The following is a 6,224-nucleotide window of genomic DNA, read 5'->3' as shown; positions in this document are numbered from 1 at the left end:
CCATGCTCTTTCAGTTGTAAGTACAACAATATGACACCACATAGGTGGAAAAAGAGACTGGAATTAGCCAATGGTTGAAGGTCATAGACTGTGACAAGAAGGATATTATTTTAACAACATAACAGTTCTACCTTATAATGGTGTATGAACACATGTACATGAATCAGCTGACAAGGAATGACAGTGAATTCATTTGTAACTGAGTACTGCAGGTTTGGCTGTTTCTCTCAGGCCTTCAGTCTGGCCCAATTGTCTAAAATATTATTAATAGTACTAAAATTAGACTGTTGCCGATAGAGTAAACATATTGTAACACAAGTTGCACAAACTAATACAGAACTTTGGTTTAGGCAACAGAATAATGAAGTAAGAGTCCTAAGTGTTCACAGTATTATCCAAAACCTACAGTAATCAATGCCTGGACAATGGCAGGAGAGAGCCCCCGTCATCTAATAGCAAAAGGGTGCGTTTACTGGTCTTTACATAAGTGGGTATATTACGCTCTAAAAAATGCTGTGTTAAAAACCACCCAACCTGGATTAACTGGCAAGCCAGTGTTGGGTAAATGTTGGACAGAATATGTGCTGTTTTTTTTTTACTATTGGGTTATGCAATTTAACCATAGTGCTGTTATTACAACTACTCAACACTGGGTTAAATTTACCATTTGTACTGGGATATTCATTAATGCTTCCATCATCGTCATCATCATCACCATCCATCCATCCATCCATCCATCCATCCAGTTTCCAGTGGCTTACCCAGTAGAGGATTGCAGTGATTGCACGGGGTATAAGGGAAAACCCTGAATAGAATGCCAGTCTATCAGAAAGTAAGAAAGCGTACAAAATAACAAATTAAGCATTTCACTTATACTTAATTTATAATTTGATCTCTTTGCATTTTAGAGTCAATGACAAATTGACTTTTGTAAACAAGCAGCATTAACATATCTAGAAAATCGGATTTTTACAATAATGTTTGTTATATTTAGTGAATAAAAATATATGCACGTGTGTTCAATGGACATCTGTTTCTCTTTTAACGGGATGTCTATTTTTCTTTTTAATAAATGTAATTCAGAGTCTGCTTTACATAAAATGAAAGCTCTAATACATGATTTAAAACGCTTTCGTATACAGTATAACATACATTACGATAATAGAAGAGAATGATAAAAGTTTTAGGAGCATTAACATCTGACGCATAAAATAACAGCCTGAAAAGGTAAAACAGAAGCTTTCAGGATCAAATCATGTTATTATTTTATTTAGTTCTAGGGAATGTACATCTATTATGAAATAACTAAGATACTTATGCTGCATTATTAATATGTTTATAAATTTTTCCTTTGATATTGTATTTATGTGAGAGAAATATTTCTTCATATTTTTTGTTTCTGGATTTAATGACTTCTTGCACGATGTGGACGGCAAAAGGAAATGCTTCTGGCGTAGAGATGCTTTAACAGTAGATATACAAAGCATTAATTTGATTCCTCATTTGGGTGATTATTAAGTGTTGATATCTCTGAATCAAAGGGAAATGCACAGTATTTAAATGTTGCATTAGGACTGTGTAATCATATTCCCTGGATGTGAACATTTTATTATAGACACATACGTTACCATTATAAAGTATTCCAAGAATAAAAGGGTAGATGACATACAGATAAGCAATCTGTAAACAGCCTAATACTATGAACAAGGATATAATCACAGTTTCATGTTACATAACGTTATAAAAATTCATTATGCTCGGATCGCCAAAGCCGATATGTCTCCCTGCTGTCTCACACCTGTGTTGCGTCAGTCAAGGTTATGATCAAAGCTACATGACCTTTTTTTTAAGTAGCATGAAAACGATTATTTAACTGCGCCTCTGTAGCCATTAGTATAGCTACGTAAGCACGGCTTCACAGATTTGAAAACGTTTTAATGTCCGTGTCATAAGGTGATATAGACGGAGAGAGATTTTAACATTATTACTTTATTTGAGAGAAGGGGTCTTGAATATTGATTCTCTGTAGCTTCATTAGCTGAATACTGACATCGCAGATTGATGTCTCTTTAAACTGGGTCTGGGTCCTATAGCTACCCTGGGAATCACACTATTGACTCGGGGTGTTTGTGTTTCTAAGCCACTGGAGGATTTTTGTTGCCTTTAATGGGATCCATCAATTCAGCTTCCCTTTAATAATTATCACCATCCCATTCAGAGGATGACTGGAGAGTGAGTACAGCACCTAAACTTTGGCTTGGTTACTCGTTATTTTTTGTGTTGCTTAATTTTCCGGTTATCCTTTTCATTGGTCTCAGCATCAGCAACGTTTTCCTTTTAAGGCCCGAACTCAAAATCAAAGCGGTGCTACGAAACACAAAGGGCACATTCCGTATGGAGATGCTGCAAATCCCTTTTCAAATAATTTAACACCATTAACCTGAATGCCGATGAGGAAAAAATACATGGATCTTTGAGGGATTAGGGGACATAATTGAAAGTCTTCATTTTATGGCTCTTTTATTTATTTATTTATTTTTTTAAAAGACATTGATTTTCAAATCTCTGATGCTCTTGATTGTGGCTTTTAATAGGATATTTGTTTACCTTTTATGCACAACAGTCTGGGAAGTCTGGCTTTAAAGAAATCCAGGAGAACATCGTGCACCTTCAGTTCACCTTGTGAAGGGCGCGAGAGGCTGAAAGCTTCAGACACCTCCGAGGCGGTTGTCTGTAAGGAAAAACAAAAGGGGGAAAACATTAAGCAATCTCCGTAGACGATGAAAAGGCATGCTAATGCTAAACGCATTGATCTGCGCTCATCTACACTCAACCCCTGCCCTCTTTGTTATCAATACATTGGAATCATCATTTGTATCAGCGGTTGTTTCTTTAATTAAGATCTCGCCCAAATCTTTGCCATTGATTGGTGCCATTAAGTTATCGACCGGGCGTCCTGTGCTGATCTCGTCTTTTCACCATGTTGCAATGACTTGGCTTAGAATACCATGAGGGAAGTATTATGTTAAATACTGCAAAAAAAAGGAATTGCACATGAATATTTTGTATACTTCTTTACATTCTTAGCATTTAAAAAATAACGTCGACTCCCTAAATAAATGTGAGCAACTTATCACATGCAATATTTAACCAATTGTTTTGAATGTTATTTCCTTTTGTATAACTCTCTGTCGATCACTCCCAATAACATATGGGAATATTTTATTGCTCTCTGAGAAATACAAACAGTCCAACAGTAACCCATTGTCAATCCTGTATTATTTCATACACATGTAAAGCCCAAGAAATGCTCAATAAAAAATGTTGACAGTGATTTATTTAAATACCCCCCCTCTCCTGAAAAGTCCCCGTTTGGCAAAGAAATAGTTCGACAGTTGGACAATCAATGGGAGGCATGACAACAGCACAGATTAATCTGAAAACGGCTAACTTAATATGGTGAAATAAGTCATACACTAATTTAATTTGCTGCTTGACCATTTTTGTGTAATTGGCTCAGCCAATAATGTCTGGAGCACCTCCATGAAAGTGGTAGAGGATCATTTGTTTTCAGGGTAATAGTAAGAAACTGAAAGGTTAACCTACATGACCTTAACACTTGATTAATGTGGTGCTTAATAAAGATTAGATTAATAAAATGATAAGATGAGGACATTTTTATGATGGTTGAAATCACTAAATGGAAAGCTGAATACTGAAGAGAAGCTTACAAATTTCACTAGTGCAGTTTTTTTTTTTTTTTTTTACTTTGCATATGAGATAAAGGAACCATTGCAAATCTGATAGGAATCAAAGAATGGGGTCTCCATTAGCAAAAGTAGTTAGTCCACTTATCAGCACTTTAAACATATTAGTGCATAAGTACATTATGGGTTTATATTTGAATGAGAATATATGGCACAGAAATCAAACATGCATGCTTTTAAATCCTAAAACCACCACGGTGGACTGACGCCAAAACTGGCCGCAACTGTTTTTCTTGCCTGCAGGAAATATGATTTTTCCTGCTGATTTTCCTAGGCAGCAAACAGTCAATTCATCATAACCAGTCCATATCCCCCTACAAGGCAAGCCTCGTCTGAGCAGGCCGGCGATGATTCACGCGGTGGGTGTGACCACATTCATCAGTGCAGATAATACTTATCTAATCATTGTTAGAAAAAAAATCTATTATAGTAAATGTTTCGCTCTTTAGTCTGCGCACTGGCATGACGAGGCACAGAGGTGTCTCCTCTGGGAGCCTAGACACAGTTGAATTACCTTTGATTTAATTTGATACCGATCCTGGTATTACTATCAATTCTGTGTTCTAAATAAGGAAAAAAGAAGCATTTATTTTATTCTAAAACGGGTGTAGTGTAGCGGTCTTCCTACTCTAATGCGTATGGAGGAAGATACTATTCAATTGACAAAACCAACCCCTGCCTCAGGTACATTTTTCAGGGGCTTCACGGCTGACAACGGGACCAGCCATCCTGTTGAATATCCCCCAGTGAACCCCACTTGTCTCTCTCCATGGCGCGGTCCAGTTTCCACCCACCTGATAAGTACACCAAGCCCCTGAAGTGTTAAATGTGTTCCCCCCTACTCATCCCACCCCCTGGAAACCCCCAGCCCCAAGAAGAGTTTAAACGGGTGAAAGGATCGGTGGCAGCTTTGCATCTCCATGGGCATTTTGAACAACGCCTGTTCCACTCCGATTGCAACCACCACAAACAAATCCAATAGCTGCTAATCTGATCATCTCATCCACACTTTTCATGCTGTGTTCCCTTCAGAACCGCTTGTACGAGTTCCAGCCTGTGAGTGTGTGATAAGACACTGGAAATTTAGTCATCATCTTCTGCGCAAAGGAGCTCAGAGAAGGGATTATGATATTCCTATAACCTTACATTGGATATGGACAGGGGCATCTACTAGCATGATTAAAATCCTGTACATTGCTGTCCGTCCCATCCTTGCCCCCCCTTCCCCCCAGTAACACCCCCCTCCACACCCATAGCCCTGCTCTCCCCCTACACTGCTCTGCTTTTAAAGGCTGGCTTTACAAGATTAGTGGAGAACAGCCATCATGGTTTTGGAAGAGATGGAAACAAGGACAGACTGTGTTTACGGCAGTTACATACATCCCTAGATTTGACGACTGATACTAGAAGCTATTACCCAACTAGTTCCTTCCTTACATAAAATAAAACCCAAAAGATGTATGAGATGTATGTGCCACAGACAAGTTTTGAAATTAAGATTAAGATGGACTTATTCTGGGGATATCCTGGTGCGTACAGCAGCAAAACTATATATTGCACAGATGAACATGCATAAACTATCAAACAGACAAAGTACAAAGACTGTACCCATAGCTAATATTATTTATTCTTATATATTAAATATTTATTGTGCAGTATGATTTAATAGCCATTTGAAAATATTTTGGTATATTGCACTTTAGATACCCTCATAATGCATTATAATGATCAGTCTTAGCTTTAAGTATGCTTTGTACTGCATTATGAAGGAATCTATAGTACATTATATATGGGAAATTCTCAGAGCATTCATGCACAATAATGTGTGTCTTTATGTAAATACTTATCACCATGCTTTATGAATACTGTGTTATGAATGTGTTTATAGAGTCTTATAGACATGGAATATATAGAAACAGCTACAGAATATTTCATTAGAATTAATATAGCTTGATATAAGAAAAAACAGCAGGACAATGCAATACTGATGACTAGCTTTGGAAGCATTAAGATATGATTCATTAATAAAATAGTTGGGTCAGTAGGGTTGACTACAATACAAAGTTCTTTACAAACATAATTGAAAACTAGCATGAATGAAACATTTTATGTTCCCTCATAATAATTTTTAATAGATTCACTTTATATGAAGATCAAGTAAATTGCCCATTTAGTAATTTGTATTATCAGTAGTTCAGAAAATTGCTGATTCACTCATTATTTGCAGTCATTATACAAGGAGAACTGAAATATGGAACTCTTCACAAGAAATGACATCTGAAGGAATATTTTCCAGAAGTTATTACTAAAATACACATGATATATCAGGATATGTAATCTCATATTGAATTTGGAACATTGAAGGCACGCCCATTTAACAAGTAATTGTCAACTCCCATGAAATAAATGGCGGCATTATTAACAATTTCAGGAGTAGAAACCTATCCAGAGAGGATT

The sequence above is a fragment of the Brienomyrus brachyistius genome, chromosome 9 (assembly GCF_023856365.1).
Source record: "Brienomyrus brachyistius isolate T26 chromosome 9, BBRACH_0.4, whole genome shotgun sequence".
Taxonomy (NCBI): Eukaryota; Metazoa; Chordata; class Actinopteri; order Osteoglossiformes; family Mormyridae; genus Brienomyrus; species Brienomyrus brachyistius.
The sequence above is the reverse complement of the archived record's forward strand: the minus strand, read 5'-3'. Positions refer to the sequence as shown.